The sequence below is a fragment of the Monodelphis domestica genome, chromosome 8 (assembly GCF_027887165.1).
Source record: "Monodelphis domestica isolate mMonDom1 chromosome 8, mMonDom1.pri, whole genome shotgun sequence".
Lineage (NCBI taxonomy): Eukaryota > Metazoa > Chordata > Mammalia > Didelphimorphia > Didelphidae > Monodelphis > Monodelphis domestica.
In genome coordinates this window covers 116867852-116891288 of record NC_077234.1, presented here as the reverse complement: position 1 = coordinate 116891288, position 23437 = coordinate 116867852, and the positions used below count along the sequence as shown (strand labels likewise).

The 23437-nt window shown below is 37.1% G+C and overlaps 1 pseudogene; it reads left to right on the top strand.

Moving 5' to 3' along the window:
- The first annotated feature begins 312 nt into the window (after positions 1-312).
- Positions 313-23437, top strand: part of LOC130455958 (60S ribosomal protein L7-like) — a 73916-nt pseudogene continuing 50791 nt past the window's right edge.

Here is a 23437-nt window from a genome sequence, read left to right as displayed (position 1 = left end):
ACACCTACTTCCTACTCTTCCTCTACTCAGAGATTGCAACAAGATGTAAGTGAATTGTGAATGGGCTAATCAGTCCTAGGCACGCGCTTTTCTTATTTTGTATTTTCTTAGTTCCTTGATTTCTAATAATCTTACTAAACCTCATAAAATATAATATTTTTATCAGTAGAGACTAAATTTAACTTTTGCAGTCTGGCAACCATTAGATTGGATGAGAACTTCTCAAATTAAAAAAAAAAAAAGATAGCCTAGATAGATTTTTTTAAAGCCACATTTCTTAGAAGCTTTTCAGAAAAGCCTCTTGATCGGCTGATGCCTGCCTGCTTCTGCAATCCTGCAATCCAGACCCAGATTGTTCTCCCATTCCTGACCCTCCCAGCTCCAGACCCAGCCCCAGCAAATCTGGCCTCCAAGCCAGATCGAAGATCTCCCCAGGCTGCTGGTAGCAGATGCAATTTTTTCAGGATCAAAAACCAGCTGGTAAAAACAGGGGTGTTCTTTCTTTAGGCTACAATTAGCCTCCATATGGACTGTGGGCAGGGATCACAGAGGGGGAGAAAGAGGAGAAGGAAGAGACTTTTCCAAACAGGAAGTTGATTACAAGCATGGGGTATTTCAAAGGATATCTTTTGAATGCACTGATTCTGTTATTTCAGGCATCCCCTCATTTTCCAATTTTTGGCCACCACAAAGAGCGCAGCTATGAATATTCTTGTACAAGTCTTTTTTCTTATTATCTCTATGGGGTACAAACCCAGCAGTGCTATGGATGGATCAAAGGGCAGACAGTCTTTTATCGCCCTTTGGACATAGTTCCAAATTGCCCTCCAGAATGGTTGGATCAATTCACAACTCCACCAGCAATGCATTAATGTCCCTACTTTGCCACACCCCCTCCAGCATTCATTACTTTCCTTTGCTGTTATGTTGAACAATGTGCTAGGTGTGAGGTGATAACTCAGAGTTGTTTTGATTTGCATCTATGATTATAAGAGATCTAGAACACTTTTTCACGTGCTTATTAATAGTCTTGATTTCTTTAGCTGAAAATTGCCTATTCATGTCCCTTCCCCATTTTTCAATTGGAGAATGGCTTGATTTTTTGTACAACTGGTTTAGCTTTTTATAGATTTGAGTAATTAGACCTTTGTCAGAGGTTTTTGTTATGAAGATCATTTCCCAATTTGTTGTTTTCCTTCTAATTTTAGTTACATTGGTTTTGTTTGTACAAAAATTTTTTATTTGATGTAGTCAAAATTATTTATTTTGCATTTTGTGACTCTATCTAAGTCTTGCTTGGTTTTAAAATCTTTCCTTTCCCAAAGGTCTGACATGTATACTATTCTGTGTTCACCTAATTTACTTATAGTTTCCTTCTTTACATTCAAGTCATTCGCCCATTCTGAGTTTATCTTGGTGTAGGGTGTGAGGTGTTGATCCAAACCTAATCTCTCCCACACTATCTTCCAATTCTCTCAGCAGTTTTTACCAAATACTGGATTTTTCTCCCAAAAGCTGGGGTCTTTGGGTTTGTCAAAAACTGTCTTACTGAGGTAATTTACCCCAAGTCCATTCCACTGATCCTCCTTTCTGTCTCTTAGCCAGTACCAAATTGTTGTGATGACCGCTGCTTTGTAATATAGTTTGAGATCTGGGACTGCAAGGCCACCTTCCTTTGTATTTTTTTTTCATAATTTCCCTGGATATCCTTGATCCTGTATTCTTCCAAATGAACTTTGTTATCATTTTCTCTAATTCAGTAAAATACTTTTTTTGATATTTCAATGGGTATGGCACTAAATAGATATATAATTTTGGGAAGGATGGTCATTTTTATTATGTTAGCTCGTCCCACCCATGAGCAATCAATGTTTTTCCAATTGTTTAGATCTAGTTTTAATTGTGTGGAGAGTGTTTTGTAGTTGTGTTCATATAGTTCCTGTGTTTGTCTTGGCAGATAGATTCCTAAGCATTTTATATTGTCTTGGGAGACTTTAAATGGAATTTCTCTTTCTAATTCTTGCTGCTGAACTGGGTTGGAGATATATAGAAATGCTGATGACTTATGTGGTTTTATTTTGTATCCTGCAACTTTGCTAAACTTGTTGATTATTTTGATTACCTTTTTGGTTGATTCCCTAGGATTCTTTAAGTAAATCATCATATCATCAGCAAAGAGTGACAGCTTGGTCTCCTCATTGCCAATTTTAATACCTTCAATTTCTTTTTCTTCTCTAATTGCTACTGCTAGTGTTTCTAGTAAAATATTAAATAATAAAGGTGATAATGGGCATCCTTGTTTCACTTCTGATCTTAATGGGAATGGATTTAGTTTATCCCCATTGCAGATGATATTAGTTGATGGTTTTAGATATATACTGTTTATTATTTTTAGGAACGACCCTTCTATTCCTATGCTTTCTAGTGTTTTTAGTAGGAATGGGTGTTGTATTTTATCAAAGGATTTTTCTGCATCTATTGAGATAATCATGTGGTTCTTGTTGGTTTGCTTATTGATGTGGTCAATTATGTGGATGGTTTTCCTAATATTGAACCATCCTTGCATTCCTGGTATGAATCCCACCTGATCGTAGTGGATAACACTTGTGATGACTTGCTGGAGTCTTTTTGCTAGTATCCTATTTAAGATTTTTGTATCTATATTCATTAGAGAGATTGGTCTATAGTTTTCTTTCTCTGTTTTTAACCTGCCTGGCTTTGGGATCAGTACCATGTTTGTGTCATAAAAAGAATTTGGTAGAACCCCTTCTTGGCTTATTCTGTCAAATAGTTTGTATAGTACTGGTGTTAGCTGTTCTTTGAATGTTTCATAGAATTCATTTGTGAATCCGTCTAGACCTATGGATTTTTTCTTAGGAAGTTCTTTGATGACTTGTTCAATTTCTTTTTCTGATATGGGATTATTTAAGAAATCTATTTCTTCTTCTTTTAGTCTAGGCAATTTATATTTTTTTAAGTATTCATCCATATCACTTAGATTGCCATATTTTGCCATATAATTGGGCATAGTAGTTTTTAATGATTGCCTTGATTTCCTCTTCATTAGAGGTGAGGTCTCCCTTTTCATCTTGGATACTGTCAATTTGGTTTTTTTTCTTTCCTTTTTTAAATTAGACTGACTAGTACTTTGTCTATTTTATTTGTTTTTTCAAAGTATCAGCTTCTAGTCTTATTTATTAAATCAATAGTTCTTTGACTTTCAATTTTATTAATTTCTCCTTTGATTTTTAGGATCTCTAATTTAGTCTTCATCTGAGGGCTTTTAATTTGTTCACTTTCTAGTTTTTTAATTTGCATGCCCAATTCATTGACCCCTGCCCTTCTTCATTTGTTTATATATGAATTCAAGGATATAAATTTCCTCCTGAGTACTGCTTTGCTGCATCCCATAGGTTTTGAAAGGATGTCTCACCTTTGTCATTTTCTTCAATGAAGTTATTAATTGTTTCTATGATTTTTCTTTAACTAGATGGTTTTGGAGAATTATATTGTTTAATTTCCAATTAATTTTTGATTTATTTATCCATGTACCATTACTAATTATTATTTTTATTGTACTGTGGTCTGAGAAGGTTGCATTTATTATTTCTGCCCTTTTGCACTTGTTTGCAATGATTTTGTGCCCTAGTACATGGTCAATTTTTGTGAATGCACCATGGACTGCTGAAAGGAAGGTGTATTCCTTTTTGTCCCTATTTATTTTTCTCCATATGTCTACTAACTCTAATTTTTCCAAGATTTCATTTGCTTCTCTCACCTCTTTCTTATTTATTTTTTGGTTTGGTTTATCTAGTTCAAATAGGGGAAGGTTCAGATCTCCCACTCGTATAGTTTTTCTATCAATTTCATCCTTGAGCTCCTCTAGTTTCTCCTTTAAAAATTTGGATGCTCTGCCATTTGGTGCATACATATTGAGTACAGATATTTCCTCTTTGTCTATACTGCCTTTTATCAGGATGTAATTACCTTCCCTATCTCTTTTAACTAGATTTATTTTTACTTTGGCTTTGTCTGATATCATGATTGCTACTCCTGCCTTCTTTTTATCATTTGATGCCCAATAGATTTGGCTCCATCCTCTTACTTTCACCCTATTCGTATCTACCTTCCTCATGTGTGTTTCTTGCAGACAGTATATGGTAGGGTTTTGGGTTCTAATCCACTCTGCTATTCGCTTGCGTTTTATGGGTGGGTTCATTCCATTCACATTCAGAGTTATGATTACTAGCTGTGTATTTCCCAGCCTTTTGATTTCTACTCCTGATCCTGCCTTTTCTTCTTTCACTATTTCCTTCTATACCAATGTTTGTTTATAGTCAGTCCCCCCCAGTTCTCCCCCTTATTTTACTTCCCTTTCTACTCTCCTCCCTTCTTATTCCCTCCCTTATTTTCCCCTGTAGTGTTTTTACAATTTCCCCCCACTCTCTCCCTCCCTTGTACTGCTTCCCTTCCCACTAGTCTGTTTTTTAACCTTCTGCTCCCCTATAGGGCGCAAATCTATTCTTTACCTCAATGGCTTGGATTGTTCTTCCCTCTTTGGGTCAGTTTCAAAGTACGTAAGAGTTGAGTATTTCCTATCTCCAACCTCTTTACCCTTCCAATGTATCGATGTTCTTCCCCCTCCCGCCATGAGCTTCTTTGTGACATATAAATTTACCCCCATTTGTTTCTTTTCCCATTTATTTTAGTCATAACCTCTTTTTTAGCTTTAGTCATGTATATATATATATATATATATATATATATGTATGCACATGTATATGTATTTATGCATGCATATATCTATATACCTATTGATGTCTTGTCCTTTCATCCTATACAGTTTGTCACTGTTCCTTCCAAGTGTAATTCTTCTAGCTGCTCAGGTGATAGCTACAGTTTTAAGAGTTACCAATGACCTCTTTTCTTATAGGGATACATATCATTTTAACTTATTGAGTCTCTTAAAATTTTTGTTGTTGTTGTTGTTTTCCCCTCTTTTTTAATTACCTTTTGATGATTCTCTTGAGTTCTGTGGTTGGACTTCAAATTTTCTGTTCAGGTCTAGTCTTTTATTTATGAATGCTTGGAACTCTTCTGTTGTGTTAAATGACCATACTTTCCCCTGTAAGAAAATAGTCAGTTTTGATGGGCATTTTATTATTGGCTAGAGACCTAGTTCCCTTGCTTTCCAGAATATCATATTCCATTCCTTTCGGTCCTTCAGTGTGGATGCAGACAGATCCTGTGTTATCCTCACCATGTATCCATGGAATCTGAATGGCTTCTTCTTGGCAGCTTGTAATATCTGTTCTTTCATCTGATTGTTTTTGAATTTGACTATAACATTTCTTGGTGTTGTCAGTTGGGGGTTAAATACAGGGGGTGATCTGTGGATTCTTTCAATCTCCACTTTCCCCTCTTGTTCTAGGATCTCAGGACAGTTTTCCTGGATAATTTCCTCTAGTATTATGTCCAGGCTTTTTCTTTTGTCATGGTCTTCTGGTCGTCCAATTATTCTTAAATTGTCTCTTCTTGAACAATTTTCTAAATCGCCTGTTTTGTGAATGAGATGCTTCACATTTTCCTCAATTTTTTCATTCTTTTTGTTTTGTTTTATAGTGTCCTGCTGCCTTGTGAGGTCACTTGATTCTAGTTGTTTTATTCTGGTTCTTAAAGATTGGATTTTTCTCTGGCTTTTTGGTCGTCTTTTTCCTTCGAGTCTGATTTTCTTTGAAGATCGTCTTACATCCTCTTTACCTCATCTTTCATCTCCTTTGCCTCATCTTTCATCTCCTTTGCCTCATTTTCCAGCTGGATGATTTTAGCTTTCAGGACACTATTTTCTTGTTTTAGTTCAAGTGCCTCTGTTTCCAGAATACTTATTGTAATTTTTAAGTTCTTTTCCCAATTGTCTTCAGCCTCTCTTAGTTGTGTTTTGAGTTCTTCCACAGCCTGTATCCAATTCTCTGGGATTTCTGGTTTATCGTTTGCTGATCTCTCCCCCTCTGTTCTATTTGCTGAGTAGTAGCTGTCTATTGTAGTTTCTTTCTTCTTTTTCCTTTGTTCATTCAAATTCACCCCTTCTTTACTCCCTGTATTTGTCTGTGCTCTTGTTCCTCTCATTTTTTTTTTGTGGACTTCTATTGGTCTTCCCTCTTGGAGCTTTAACAGAAGATCTCTTGGTGTAATCTCTGGGGGAAGGTTGTTGGGGGTTTGAGCTTTCCTGTCCTTTGGAGGATTTTGATTGGCTTAAATTCCAGCAGTCAATGAGGATGGGTGGGGAGCCTGGGCTTCCCCATGTTCTGGAGACTTTTGATGGGATTGAGTTCAGCTTATTTGGGCTGGGTTTACTCTGAGTTTTAAACTTCCTGGACGGCTGGAGCAAATATGGAGGATCTCCAAATCTCTGGCCAGGCTGCCATGTCTATGCTCCTTCTAGGCTGCCATCTTGACTCTGCCTCTAGGTTTCTGTTTTTTCAGAAGACAGTGCTCTCTAAGGGGGAAGGTGTGTGGCCTCCCTGGGCTCTGAGGGCTCGTGATGGGATTAGGTTCACCTGGTTTGGGCCAAATAAGCCCTGAAGCAAAAAACCTCCTCCTCCACAATCTGTGTTGACTGCCTGGAGACTGGCCCAGGTTGTTTTCAAGGTAAGCCCTTCCCAGGCCCTGAGGTTTTTGTTCTTTCAGAAGCTCTGAGGGCTCCTGATGGGATTAGGTTCAGGTGGTGTGGGCCTAATGATCCCCGAGCCAAAAAAAAAAAAGAAAAAAAAAACAACCTCCTCCTCCACAGTCTGTGTTGAATGCCCGGAGACTGGCCCAGGTTACTTTCAAGGTAAGGTCTTCGGAGCAACCCCTTTGCCGGCCCTGAGTTTTCTGTCCTTTCAGTAGCTCTGAGGGCTTCTGATGGGATTGGGTTCAGCTGGTGCCCTAAAGCTGGGACCTCCCTTGAGACTCAGTTGGGAGGACCCAGCCAGGGGGCTACAGGCTTCCCCCTTCTCTCTATGTTTCCCTGCCGTCTGTGTTTGGCGCCTCTGAGACTGGCTCAGGTTGCTTTCAAGGTGAGTCCTCAGAGCCCTGAGGTTCCCTCTGCTGCCTTGGGCTCAGCACTTTGGGTTGGGGGGGATGGGTCCTGGGACCTTCTTTCTGCCTACACCTTAGATCCGAGTGATCTAGGGTTCAGGCTTTTGGGGTGCGGTACCTTTTGATTCAGGTCCAGGAGGTGGGTTCCCCAAGTCTATCCTGTTGTTCAGCTTGAATTTCAGTGTCCTAGGAGCACTCCGTTTGAAATCGGTAAGGAAGGGTTTCCGAGGTCTGAACTTTCGCTGCTTCTATGCCGCCATCTTGACCGGAAGTCCTCACTACTGTTCTTTATTTAAAAAAAACAAAACTATTACTTTGTAAAGTTCATTTACTTGTACTCACAGTGGATCATGGCCAGATATGAAGATGAAATGGATCTCATTTTTGGTGAGAAAATGTTGTATTCTATATTTTCTTAGCTGACATAGGGTGTCAATGATTTTTCTTGCATGTGCAATATATTATTTCAGTCTTTTATTTTTTTCTCTCCTTTTTTATATTTGAAGCACATGTCACCAGTATTGAGATTTTCTTTAACTTTTTGATTTATTAGTAATATAAGTTTAAAGTACATTTGCTATAATGTCAATGCATGTCCCAAAAACTTGACACTATAAAAATGATGACACTAATTGTTTAAAAAAATATATGGGACTTTGCTTAATGATTCCATCTGATTCCAGGACAATATAATACAAAAAGAACCATTGCCCATGGCCAAAGAAGCACAAAGCTAAACCTGAATTGTGCCAAGAGAGCACAGGCTAAAAAAAAAAAGAAGAAGAAGAAACCAATCCAGGAAGGATTGATGAAAATTCTAAGCCAATACAAAGGACTTGTACCTAGTGTGAAGACTCAAGGTTGAGAAATTTAACATATGTTAAGACGTAGGCCTTCCGTGTATCTACATTCTTTGTGAAAATACTTACAAATATCCCTAATTTGGCTCCTACCTGGGTCCTATAATCTAATCCCTTTACTGTCTTTCATAATGTGTCAACTTTCTGTATTCCTGGCTACTGACTGGGTAAATGATTACTTGATGATATCATTTTAATTAGACCCTGATTCAAGGACCTGTTATAGATTTATTTTTCCTTTATGTGAATTGTTGCACACAAGACTTTGATAGCCTATATTTCATCCAGAAATTATCTTTTTTTATTTTTTATTTGGATTTTTCTGATGTCTTTAATTTCTCTTGCCAATTGATTCATATACCTCATAACTCAGCCATGTATCCCTAAATGACCCCTGTGTTTTTCAATCACCCTCTTCAAGGGGGGGAATGTAAAAATATTATTTTAAATTGCAAAGTTTAAATCCCTTTTGAGAAGAATTTTAGGTTAAGAAACATGCTGCCTCTCTGAATCCAGAAACTGAAATATTTGGAGAAGACATCATGAAGATGCCTCCAGACCACAAGTTACACGAGTAGATCAAGAATGAACTTTGGGTGTTGTTGATTGAACATTTATTTTTATGTATACTTTTATGCCAAAGGGGACTGCCCCCAAGCTGTTTTTTTTTTGTCAATGCATCTAGCAATTATTGGTTTTATTCTTTTTTTTCCCTTTTATCCTCAAATTATTGTCATCTTTAAGTTGATTATGTTTTCATGATCCTTTTGGGGAAACTGGTTTCCCAATATTGATCAAAGGGAGGGATGTAAAAATGGAGATTTGAACCCCAGACTTCAATCCCCAGAAGTCCTTGGTACTTCCCAGAATTCCCTATAATCTCACCTGAGATCCACACCTGGGCAAGATCACAATTTGTATTTAAACTTGTTGTAATGCCTACTTCTTCCTCTTCCTCTACTCAGAGATTGCAACAAGATGTAAGTGAATTGTGAATGGGCTAAACAGCCCTAGGCACGTGCTTTTCTTATTTTGTATTTTCTTAGTTCCTTGATTTCTAATAATCTTACTAAACCTCATAAAATATGATATTTTTTATCAGTAGAGACTAAATTTAACTTTTACAGTCCCCTATCCCCACCTCTCTTCCATAGCTGACTCACAATTCCACTGGGTTTTACATGTGTCATTGATCAAAAACGATTTCCATATTATTGATATATGCACTAGTGTGATCATTTAGAATTGACATCCCCAATCATATCCCCATCAACCCATGTGATCAAGGAGTGGTTTTTCTTCTGTGTTTCTATTCCCACAATTCTTCCTCTGAATGTGGATGGTGTTCTTTCTCATAGGTCTCTCATAATTGCTGTAATAGATACCTCTCTTAGGAGATTTATGGTAATAGAAGAGGGACACCAGGAAGCAAGCTAGAGGAAAGACTGGATCTTAAACTCCTCCCACACACACACCACTTCCTGTTCTCCTCTCAACTGATTTGAGTGCTCTTCTCAGGAATGGTTGAAGTTTTCTTTTAATAACTAACTCTCACCCTCAAATCTTTAACTAAGAGGTTTTATTCTTTTAAATAGAGGAGATAAGGAGAGGGAGTAGGGGGGGAGGGAGAGAGGAAAATAGGTTTCCCTAATTTCCTATATTTTCCTATTGATTAGAGATCTCAAATCAGGAATAAAGTTATTTTTCCCTAAGGGAAGATGTTGATAGCAAATGATTGGCAGAGTTTCCTCTGAGCTAAGCTTCAAAAGTCTCCTCAGTACTCAGTAAGATAAATAATAATTGACCAAGAGAGAGTCTGGCTTCCTCCCCACAGTCAGAGAAGAAGTAAGTCTCAAAAAAGCTCAAGCTGCCCAACTACTTCCTTCAAAATTCCATGGAACTGTAACTCCATCTCAGTTGATTGGCACTTGCCAAAGTTTCAAGCCTCTTGCTTTTCTGCAGATTCATTTTGTTTTTCCATTTCCTCTGTTAAATTGTCCTGGATCATTGCACTGCTGTTAGTGAAGAAGTCCATTACATTCAATTGTACCACAAAGTATCAGTCTCTGGGTAGAATGTTCTCCTGGTTCTGCTCCTTTCACTCTGCATCAATTCCTGGAGTTCTTTCCAGTTCACATAGAATTCCTCCACTTTACTATTCCTTTTAGCACAATCATATTCCATCACCAACATGTACAACAATTTGTTCAGCCATTCCTCAATTGAAGAACATTCGCTCATTTTTCATTTTTAGCTACCACAAAGAGCACAGCTATGAATATTCTTGTACAAATCTTCTTTATTATCTCTTTGGGGAACAAACTCCGCAGTGCTATGGCTAGATCAAAGGGTAGATAGTCTCTTAGCACCCTTTGGGCATAGTTCCAAATTGCCATCTATAATGGTTGGATCAATTCACAACACCAACAGCAATGTATTAATGTCCCTATTTTGCCACATCCCTTACAGCATTCATTACTTTCCTTTGCTGCCATGTTATCCAATCTGCTAGGTGTGAGGTGACACCTCAGAGTTTGTTTGTGTTAATTCCTTTACTTCTCTATCTCTCTCACCTGGGACCTGGCCTTGGGCCAGGTACTTTCTTTTCCAGTGCTAATACCTAGCTCTTTCTAATTCATTCCATTGCCTGCACCCTATTCTCTCAGCTGTAAGGTTCGGGCTTGGCAAATAGTCTGAAGAACCTAGGCTGATCTCTCAGCTAGCTATATCATTTCTCCTGACCTGTTTGGTATTAATTTTGGATGACTGGATGGATTATGCCTTTGTGTTGTCCAGAGAGATGGGAGTTCTGCTGTGGCTCCATTGTAATTAACACGGCCTGGTTTCTGACTCATTTCTACCATCTCATACCTAGCCCCTTCACACCCCCCGCGGAATCCAATATACTATCTTCTCTCTTTCTCTCCTTGAGGCATTCGCAGAGACTACCTCAGAGGACTTTGCAGCGCAGCCGCCCAAGTGCCTGGCTGGCCTTTTGGATCCTGGCATTAATCTCATGGTCTAGGGACCCATCATTGGCGATGGTGCTGCCCAGGTACTTGAAAGTGTTGACGTTAGAAGCTGCGTGCCATCAATTATAATGCACAGCTGTTTAGTTGGCCTCCCTGGTGCAGGTTGGAATAGCACCTCTGTTTTGCTGAGGCTAATAGTCAGGCCAAACAGTTTTGTTGTGGTGAAGAAACTGTCCACAATGGTTTGAAGATGATTTTCTTGGTGGGACATAAGAGCACAGTCATCTGCAAAGAGAGTTTCCAGGATGAGTCTCTCTGTTGTCTTTGTTTTTGCAGTCCGGAGGTGAATGTTGAATAGTGAGCCATCCAGTTGGTATTTGATGTAGACGCCCAGGTCTAGATCCATCACAGCATGTTGCAATACTTGGGTGAAGTATAGGTTGAATAGCACCGGAGCAAGGACACAGCCTTGTTTCACGCCATTGGAGATGTTGAAGTGGTCGAAAGTCTCTCCACCAGATAGGACTTCCCCTGTCATGTCAACATGAAAGAGCTAGATCAGTTTGATGAATTTTGCTGGGCAACCGAGCTTGCTGAGGATCACCCACAATGCATCCCTGTTCACTGTGTCAAACACCTTTGTCAGGTCTATGAAGACAATGTAGAGATTTAGGTTCAGCTCAAGGCATTTTTCCTGCATTTGCCTCACCATGAAGACCATGTCGATGGTGCTGCAATCTGGTCGGAAGCCACATTGTGTTTCAGGCAGGTTCTGCTCTGAAACAAATGACAGGAGTCTGTTGAGTATAACACGGGCGAGGATCTTTCTGGCAGTGGAGAGTAGTGAGATGCCTCTGTAGTTGTCACAGGCTGTTCATGAGCCTTTGTTCTTGTATAGGGCTAAGATGGAGGCATCTCTGAGTTCATGCATTTTACAATGTGAGTCGTCTTAGAGATCCATCTTATTTGCAAACATTCCAGTCCTGCCTGGATGATAAGCTATCTGCCAAGGGACCACTCACTGGAAGCTCAACCGAGAAATGGAACCAGTTCAGAGATGCAGTGAAGGAAACATCAAAGGCAGTCCTAGGCCCCAAACAACACAATCACCAGGACTGGTTGGACGAGAACAACAATGCCACAATCATCAGCACATATGCCCCTAAACTGACCAGCACAGAGGAGACCATCAAGCAATTCTACTCTGACCTGAGTGCCATCCTGCACTCAGTGCCCACAAATGACACAGCTGATACTACTGGGAGACTTCAATGCCCGCGTTGGACAGGACCATGAAAGATGGAAAGGAGTACTCGGCAAACACGGCGTGGGCAAAATGAACAACAACAGCCTACTGCTACTCAGCAAATGCTCAGAGTTCGAACTCACCATCACGAACACTGTGTTCAGAATGGCGAACAAATAAAAACCAACATGAATGCACCCAAGATCAAAACAGTGGCATCTCATTGACTACATCATTGTACACCGGCGAGACATCTAGGATGTAAAGATCACCAGAGCCATGAGAGGAGCTGAATGCTGGACAGACCACCGATTGGTTAGAGTGACTCTTCAAATGCGCATTGCGCCTCGCCATCCAAAACAGTCCCAGACAGTTCACGCATTTTACAACGAGTCGTCTTAGAGATCCATCTTATTTGCAAACATTCCAGTCCTGCCTGGACGACAAGCTGTCTGCCAAGGGACCACTCACTGGAAGCTCAACTGAGAAATGGAACCAGTTCAGAGACTCAGTGAAGGAAACATCAAAGGCAGTCCTAGGCCCCAAACAACGCAACCACCAGGACTGGTTCGACGAGAACAACACTGCTATTGAAGACCTATTGAGAAAGAAGAACAAAGCCTTTATGGAGTGGCAAAATAACCCAAACTCTGCTCCTAAAAAGGACAGATTCAAGTCTCTTCAAGCCATGGCACAGTGTGAGATCAGGAAGATGCAAGACCAATGGTGGGAAAAAAAGGCAGAAGAAATCCAGTGGTTTGCTGATGTGAAAAACTACAAACAATTTTTCAGTGCCCTCAAGACTGTCTATGGGCCATTAAAACCCACCACCACTCCCTTGCTATCCTCTGACAGTGACACTCTCATAAAAGATAAAAAAAAAGGCATCAGCAACAGGTGGAAAGAACACTTCAGTCAGCTTCTCAACCAACCCTCTTCAGTTGACCAAAGCGCCCTTGACTAGATCCCCCAAAAGTGCACCATTGAACAACTTGGCATCCCTCCTTCAATAGAGGAAGTCCAAAAAGCCATTAAACAAATGAGTACAGGCAAGGCACCCGGTAAAGACGGGATCCCAACCGAGGTGTACAAGGCCTTAAATGGAAAGGTGCTCCAGGCATTCCACATAGTGCTGACCAGCATATGGGTAGAGGAAAACATGCCCCCTGAACTCAAAGGTCTTACTATGAAGATTTGCTATACTATAGAGAATTTTCTATAATGGACTGTGTTAAATTTTATTGGTTGGACTTAATATATTATTGGTGGTTGCCAGGGATTTAATTTCTAAATCCCAAAATGAATTACTTAAGTAAATGGAACTATGGTACTTTATTTTACAATAGAGGAAAATATTAAAGAAGTGAGAAAAGGGGAGAGAGAGAGAGAGAGAAAGCTCCAGCTTCCTCTGAACCAGTTAGAAATTCTAAGGCACCAGTCAGGGAAAAGGAGTCTCAAGACAATGGGCCTTTCTCGGAGGTTCACACCTCCAGAAAGGGCAAGGAAACTAAGTCATCTATTACACTCATGAAGGTGACCTTCTAAAAAGAAAGCAGTCTGAAGTCTACTGCACATGCTCCTCCAAGGGTCCAGTTCCACAGCGAAGTGTGTACACTCCAAATCTGAATGTATGTCTTCCAGTCTTTCTTCAAGTGTCTGTCTTCACTCAAGTCCCAAGTGACTGTGTTTCACTCCAACTCTGAGTGACTGAATCATCTTCACTAGAAGCCCAAGTGACTGATTTATTTCTGTGTGTCTCTGTTTCCACTAGTTAAACACCTTTTCCTCTTGTGTTAACATCCCTAAAATTTACATCTACCAATCACAGCTGACACTCCACACCAGGACTGCCCACTCTTTCACACATAGTTCACAGACCTCCCACTCAATGTAAGAAATGGGTATTCATACTTTTTTGTGCTTAGTTCACACCTTTTGTAATTAGTTCATACCTTTTTGTGGTTAAAATGGGTAGACCTAATTTAAATACTGGGCTTACACCTTGAGGATTAGAATCTAAAAATAGACAGGTAATTACAATTTAATCTTCACAATAAAGGAAGAGCTAAGTACCTTCCTTATTACAATCAATCTTCATACATCTCTAAATATTTGTATAAGAATAGTACATTTGATGAAAACCTGAGAATCATATAGACAGTTGTGAAGATTGGATTTAGCTATCTCCTAATTGTAACAAGGAAGGTACTTAGCTCTTCCTTTATTGTGAAGATTAAACTGTAATCCCCAGTCTATTTTTAGATTTTAATCCCCAAAATGTTTACTCAGTATTGAAAGTAGATCTACCCATTTTAAGTACAAAAAAGTGCTAACTAACCAAAAAAGGTGTTAACTAAATACAAAGGTGTTAACTAACCACAAAAAGTGTTAACTAACTACAAAAGATGTAACACCCATTTCATACATTGAGTGGACAGTCCTGGAGAGGAGCATCTGCTGTGATTGATAGAGGTAAAAATTTAGGGGAGGTGACACAAGAGAAAAAGCTCTTTAAATAGAGGAAACAGAAGCACACAAGGAAGGAATCAAGAATGAAGAAGAGTCACTTGGAGGAGGAGAGACTGGAAGACAGACACTCAGACTTCGAATGAAGACACTTGGCTATGGAACTAGACACCTGGAGGAGCATGTGCAGGAGACCTCAAATTGCTTTCTTTTTAGAAGGTCGCCATGGTGAGTATAATGGCTGACTTAGTTTCCTTGCCCTTTCTGTAGGTATGAACCTCTGAGAAAGACCCATTGTCTTGAGACTCCTTTCCCCTGGGTGGGGCCTGAGAATTTCTGCCTGACTCAGAGGAAGCCAGAGCTCTCTCTCCCTCTCTCTCTCTCTCTCTCTCTCTCTACTCTTCTCTCTTCCTTAATATCTTCCCTCTATTGTAAATGAACTACCATAAATTCCATTAACTTGAGTAATTCATTTTGGGATTTATAAATTAAATCCCTGGTGACCACCAATTAATATATTAAGTCCAACCAACCATAAATTTAAGAGATGATAAAAAATACACGAGTTTAAAGTGTCTATTTTATTATTAGTGAAGTTTAAAAAATCAATAAGATAATTTTCATTCTTTTAGAATCTTCAGTTTTTTGAAAGATATGGAAACTCTATCTCCAGATGCCTTTCATATTGTGTCTATTATCTTAAGCATTAAATTCTGTATCCTCACTGTAACATATATTAATTCCTAATTACAAATTTTTTAAGTGCCACATAGGAGACGGGGTACTGAGAAGATGAAGCCTAACTACGGTAGTTCCTTTATCCTACATTGCTACAGAACTATCTATAACCATAAATTGCTATCAAGATTCTGGAAGACTACTGGTTTTTACTTCTACTTGTTCTTATAGTTCAAGCTGTAAATGATCCCAATATGATTCACTTTGTTAGAAATAATACTAGGTTTCCAATTGGGCTGTTTTTCTCTCCACTGCTGTTCAGTATTTTGTGAAGCTCTTACCACTTGCAATCTTTAATACTACTTTAACTCTAATTCTGTCACATCTTTTTATGTAAAAATTTGCCAAAGACTTTATCAATTAAACATGTTTTATCCATGGAAACCATGCTACTTTGCTTAGCAAGAAAACCAAGTATTTAATGACTTCATTGCTTTCTGGGCTATTTAGCATCTTTGTTGAGGCAATATTTTGAATTAATTAACTTTTTCCAGGAAAGGATATAGAGAATATATATTTTTTTACCTTTTTATAAAGCTAAGAGGTTGTCCAAATAGGCTAGATTTGATATATTAAGTATTATATATGATGTATTTTTTGCTGCGAGGTTGTCTGATCTTTCATAATAGCAGGTAGGGGTCTTCAGAAGAGAGAAAAAGCAAAACCAATGGGAAATGCCCTATCAGAAGAGAGATTTGCTCTAGATCTACAGCTACTTCTCTGGGATAAGAGTATGAACTTAAGGCTATGGATCTGCACAAGAGTTAGTTTATAAGATGACTTGTGAGGTAGAAAGAATTTTGGCATATCTGGGAAGAGAAAAAATAAATGACTATAAGAGGAAGTGTCTTAAACAAGATAACCATTAGTTACCCTTAAAGAGTAGCCAGAGATCAAATGATTTGTCTAGGTTATGGAGTTCCCAAGCATATTCTTGTAACCCTCTTAGATGCTATGAATGAAGACACTAAGGAAATAAATAGAAAAGGTTTTGTGGATATTTGCTAAATCCTTTAGACCCATGACTCACTCCTTTCTGACAGTCTCTTAGATTTATCTACTCCTTCAGGGAGTTACTATTGTTTTTGCTGTGTTTCTGCCTTGATTTTTCTTTTCTTTCATTACTGCTGCCTCTATCAGGCTTCTTATAATTTGGAGTTTGACCAATAATAGTCCCAAAATCATTTAACTGGTGAAAGGTCCTTTGTAAATGACCTTACTATTGAGAGGTAGAGTGTGGTAGGGACACTATTCTATGATATGTACCTATTGTAAAAATTAAATGATATCTAGTAATAAAAATATTATGTTTTATGAGGTTTATTAAGGATTATTAGGAATCAAGGAATAAAGAAGATACAAAATAATAATCATGTGCCCATGGCTGATTAGCCAATTCAGAATCCCCACACTTAGCTTACTTACTACATCATTGCAATGGAATGGAAGAGAGAGAGGGAGACATTACTGTCAGTTAAATACTAATTGTGATCTCACCCAGGTGGAGACTCAGGTGATATTATAGGGAATTCTGGGAAATACCAAGGACTTCTGGGGATTAAATTCTAAGGTTCAAAATCTCCATTTTTACATCCCCCCAAATGGTTTTGCTGTCTCTCTTTCTTCTATTTCCCCCTTGTCTCTAACTATTGTATTTTTCCTCTTACAAGGCAAAATTTTGTATACACCTGCAGTTAGAAATTTTTGGGGTGCAGGACGCTTATGTTTAGTGATCAATTGAGGTGATTAGTACCCCAATCATCATCAGGGGGGATTGTAATTTTTAGATTTTACCCATCTTGCTTAGTCTAGCACCCAGGGATGTGCACACCCACACTACAATGGCATGTACTAGGAAATGACAAATCAGAAATGACTGACTGTCCCCTGGGCTGTCCTAAGCAAAGCTTGAGCCACCATTGGTACATGTGAGACACAGGAAGTGATGTAGAGAATTGCCTTTGAAGTTCTTGTCACTTCCTGTGGAGAGGGCTAGGCATTAGTTCAATCCTGGAACTCGAGATTGAAGGAGCTCCCACAGACACCTTCCTTCAATTGGTCACATGAGTGAAAAGGACTGACTCCCCTTTCCCTTGGCTCTCAAGGGAAGGCCGCCCTCCACCAAGGCCTTGAACTCCTGCCTGGCTCAGCCTGAGCCAGAGCAGTTTGAGTTAACTCTCTTTCTCTCTCTCTCTTTCTCTCTCTCTCTTTCTTAATTTCTTCCTCCTATTGTAACTAAATCACCATAAAATTCCATTCTGACTTGAGTGTTTCATTTAGGATTGAAGAAATTAAATCCTTGGTGACCAATAATTATTATATTCAGGTGCAACCATAAATTTACCCTTTTCACTATTTAAGTTAGACTTGTTTTTTCCATAAGCCTTAGTTGGTTCAGGAGTCTAAAGATTAAAAATGTTGATAAAACTTTCTGATTTCCCAATTATAAAGAAACTATAAAAAGCTATAGAAATTCTCTGATGAATAACTGGTTGAAATCAGTGGCCACCTCATTGAAAGGAGCTTTGCTCAACTTAACTTGAGAGGTCTTCCGTGTTTATTCTTCATGAATAATTTACTGCCATGGTTAAGTAAATCTTTTTATTAAATGTTGAATTATCTACAATTGTCTTAGTCCCAGTATCATTTTTAAGCTACCACAGGATTGACCTGAGTCAGGACTGATCCAGAACAAGAATGTATATCTTTGATCAAGATCAAAATTTAGTAGAAGGATAAGAATAGTCTAGATTGCATTTCAGAAATTGTATGATACTCTCAATGGCAAAAATCATAAAGGTTAAGAAAGAGAAAAACTAATTTTATTAGCCTCTCCTTAGTCTTTATGTGAATAACATATTGGGCCTATTGAGCATGAAAGGAAATGTTCTCATTTTTACAGTTTCCTCAAATTTCACAATGACTTTGGTCTTTGTTCCAGCTTTTTCAAGCTTTATAATGATTTGATTACACCTAGACAAATGGTTGAAATCATTTTCCATAATGGTAAATAGTCTTTTCTTAATTCTTTGTATATAATCTGTAGGATTTAAATTAATATCCAATACTCCAAGAATCATATTTTATAGAGATTATTAATAATCACTTGAAGTAAAGGAATAAAAAAGAAATAGAAGTAAATAAACCTAATTATATAACAAAATTAAATCCATGTGAGTAAGTTCTGCTGCCTCTCACTTCACCTCACCTCCACAGCCCACTATCACTAAAAGAGAGAGAGCAAGAGGTTGGGCTTCACCAAACTTATATACTCCCTACATCAGCACGTAATGTGAGAAGTAACATAGGATCCTGGGAACTGGAGTTCTAGGGCACAGAAATTAATTACACAAATTCATTCATCTATTTTTTGCTATGACATTTGCCAAATTCAATGCTTTCTATGCTTCTTCTTGAAGAAAGTTTTGAAGATCTCTAACCATAAAATTTACAAGTTATCTGCCATTTTCTCAATCAATTAGCATTTATTAAACATCTATAGTGTAGCAGGCACTGAGTTCAGTGCTAGGGATACTAGTTCAACAAATCACAACTTTCAATGAACTTATATTCTAATGGAGCTATGCATGAAGCAATACATGTAAAATATATAACAAATGTAAAGTTAACAAATATATGCACATACAAAGTATTGAAACAAAGGTTTTTTGGGAGGGAGGACTCTAAAGGTTGGAGAATCAGAAAAGTTTTCATATAGTTTTCATTCATATTTCATACAAATATATCTTATAAGAAGAGAAGGACTTGATAAGGCAGAGGTGAGAAGGACCTGCATTCCAAGCACAGGGAACAAATGTATTAGTTAAGCAGTTGTGTATATACTGAGAATTCAATTGCTAGAAGAACTGTGGTGTCTTCAATAGAAATATGAAAACTGAGAAGCAGGAAGAATTTTTCAGTTCCAAATCTCGAAAAAAAATTTTTCTTAAAACCTTTTTTGATATTCTCCTCAATCTCCACATTTTCAATGAAAATATGGGCATATTTGAATTATTGCTTAAGTTGAACCCAAGGAGCACCTCAGGAAAATTTACTTCATTGATCCCAATTCCCATTAAAAGAATGATGCAGCAAGATCCTTTTATCTAGGACAGATCTAAGAAACCAAAACAAAATGTAACTAGAAACTTTAAAGTTTCAGTGTTGAGTATTATACAGTAAAAACTTATTGAGTTAAATTTTATTCTACATATAAGATATTATGATAAAAAAATCAAACTTGTAAGGTTTGAATTATTCATAAAGTTGCATTGGTTATCCTTATGAACTTATCTGGTATTATTTTTTGAAAGGTAAAAACTCAAGTTAACAGAGCTACAGTTTTCAGCTCATGAAGATTTTGCTTTCTTTTCATTTTCATTTTTTACTAATATCAGGAGCATTTGACAGAACTGTATCTCAATTTGCAGAAAAGGGATTACCTCGCAATTATTTTTCTTTTTTTGAGAATACATAAATGGATTTCGATTGTATTGAAGCTTGTCCATGCTAACATTTAATTATAAATGAACAAGAGCATAGGAATTTTTTTACCTACTTACTAACATAGAAGTTAGTCTGAAACTATCTTCTTTAGTAGCTCACTGTTAAAAAAAAATCTATTGCTCATTATTTCTTTCTGAATCCAACTTATACTACCTAAGATTTGTTGCTGGGCTTCTGGTATATTCAAGAACTATGAATCTGTTTAATTTAATAATAAAACTCAAAACAAAAAAAATGGGAAAATTGAGGCTAGACAGTGTGGGAAGCTTCCCCCACCCCATCATCCACATGTACATTTTCATATAATAAAAAATATCTCATATGTTTTTTTTCAAATCCCAGATAGTTACCATGTGATATCAAACAAAATAAGCAGAAGATAAATTATCCCCACATATAAATGCCTCCTTCAAATCATCCTTTGTTCTTCTATAAGACTACTGATTAATGAAACTACTTATTCTGAGCATCTGGTTCAGTACTTTGATAAGATGAAAGGATAATTTGACCTTGCACCTAAAACAGTTTTCCAAAGCACTAATGGGAATACAATTGGTACCTGAATCTCCTGTCTCAAAAGTCAGGCTTTCAAAGACAAAGATCATTCTGTAGTCATATAATAATCTTGACAACCCAGTTAAAAAGTGACTAGGTCCTGGTTGTGTCATTTCAAATGAAATTGTTTCCCAATATGCTTGTTAAAATTCCCACAGTTTGGAAACACACACATATCTTGTATTTGTATGATATAGACAAAAGCAATCATTCATTTCATCATTCATCCAATAATAATCAAGTAAGTTACTATTACATGAAATTTAGTAAACATCAGAGAAGAGGTAAAAATAAGTAAGTGACAAAGCATTCTGAAGGTTCTGAAGACAGTATCTAATTATTTTTTCACTTCCCTCGATATTGTATATGTCAACTACCAAGTCATTGATCTTGTCAATCATAGTAAATCATTAGGTAACTCCAGGAAATGAGTGGCGGAGTTCTGAATGAGAGGATGTGCACTGAGTAAGAATATACTCTAAGTGCTCTAAAAGCAATATGCATACTTACAAATATTATCAATCTGAGAAGTCATTGTTTAAATGTTTCTGAAAGTTCCAGTTAGTAAGGGAATGTAGACTGATTTTGCTAAAACTGGTAGATCTGAAAATAAAGAACTTGTGGCTTCTTTTCTTTTCTAATGAATGTAAAGAAACATCCTCTGTCTAAAGGTTAACAATTTTTCTGCCCTTGATCTCTGCCAAAATGCCTTCATAAGGGCATTTCTTTCTCATTCCAGAGTTCTTTCTTTCTCATTCCAGAGTTCAATTATCTTTCTCTTTCCAGAGTTCAATTATCACTTGTTCCTTGTCTTTCCTAGCTAGAGGGAGATAAGCAATATTTCCCTTGATTCACTGAAGAGATGGTTACTATTAAAATATGTGCTCATTTACATACACACAAACATATACATGCACAAACAACAAAAACTAAAAGTAACATTTAAAAAAGAGTTTTCTAAAAATTGAGCTTTTTGTTTGCGATAGAGATGTTTTTCAGTTTGACATCATGTTAGCCTTGCCCTAGTTTTCAAGAACCAGTTCTGTGGTCAAGACACCTAACTTTTCTAAAAATCTCTCATTCTTTTGGATGAATCTTGATTTCTTCATATCTGTTTTTTCTTAGCAGGTGCAGTTGTTCTATGATCAGCTGTGACCTTTTTTTTAAGGAAATAGTTTTTTCTTATTGTAGCAACAACATTCTACAATCGATCCAATACTAACCTATGAGTAGGAACATTCTTACTAACTATTAACTAGCTGTACAACCCTAGACGTGTCTCTAAATCTCTATAAGTCTAAGTTTGCCCATCCGTAAAATGGCGATGACAATGCATTTATCTCAGAGGGGCTGTTCTGAGGATCAAATGAGATAATATATGTAGAATACTTTGTAAACTTTAAAATGGCTATAGAAATGTGAGCTATTCCTATTTCTTGTAGGAATATATGCCCAAGACCTTGAGGATATGTAAAATATGATGTCCATACACAAAAAACTGAGCCTCTTCTGCAAGACTATTTCAAACATACCATAAGTTATAACAAGAATTTTGGGTTCCTTTTTTTTTTTTGCTTATTTACTGAGAAAGCCAAATGCATTGCAAGCATATTGGTATAAAGGAAGTATCTAAATGAAGGAGGATAATGAGTTCATGAATCTGACCTAGAGAAATTAGGCCCTGAGCTGAAATTTTTAGGTACATCTAACCATTTCAACAGTAAAAAAGAAAGAAAATGGATGATTAGAATCTAAATCCTAAAAACTTTCTTGAGAATCTGGAAAAATGAACAAAGCAAAGGTCACGGAAGTGTCTGTATAGGTTTTAGTTACTTTTATTTGCCCTTTCTTATGATGTGACATTTACAAACTTACATGGAACTAATCATTTCTAAAAACAAAACCAATCATAGCCTTAGGAAGAAAAAGAGGAGTCCAAACATTTCATAGTTCTTTCCATAAGTCCTTAATGAAATCCTTCCAAAAAAGTATTTTAAAATATGATAAAATATTTGTGTCACAAATATAAAATATGAAATTTTCCATAGAACTATTAGATTAGCTTTTCTCTTGGAAGTGGTTCATATAATTCTCCATGATCTCATTATATTGAATATTCCATTAGCTTTGCAAATGTGCATTTTTAGTAAATTTGATTTAATATTTGTATTCCCAATGAAGTATCAAGTCGCTATAGAAGTTTCAGTGAATCAAAACTATATTTTTTCAGTAATATTTCCATAGACTCTTAGTTTTTGTCTGGACTATTGCAAATCCGTGTTTCTGTAGATAAGCTAATATATTCTTTAAGAATGGAATTTTAAAATGAGATTGGAAGGATTCTCTGGGATTATATACATCCCAAAAATAATTTGGCAGAAAGTGATCTTTGAGTGGATTTAAATGAATAACCACAGAAAGACAGGATTTTAATGTTTCTACATATCTAGTTATAACTGAATTCTTACTTGAATGCAACATTAGCAGAATACTTATGTAGTTAGGTGGCACAGGGCAGAAAGCAGTAGGCTTAGAATTGGGAACATTCATTTTTATGAGTTCAAATCTTGCCTCAGATACATAGTAGATATATAACCATGGGCACATCACTTAAACTTGCTTCAGTTCCTCATCTATAAAATGATCTGGAAAAAGAAGGAAATGGCAAACTACTACAAGAAAAACCCAAATGAAGTCAAAGAGAGTAAGACACAACTAAAATGACTTGGTAAAATGCTTCTAAGCTGCCTTACTAAGTTTGATTGTGTAACATAGACTTTTCTTCTGATGAACTAGAGATCTTATTATCAAACATAAATAACCTTAATAGAGCATATGATCATTACTGGGCATTGGAAAGGACCTCAGTAATTACATGCACATGGAGTTATTTTCTCATATTTATAAAATATTTATAATAACAATATGTAAATTTACACAAGGCAACCATCACCAAAATATGAGAAAAAGGAAGAATTTTATTAATATAATTCTATAGCACACCACTTTTTTCA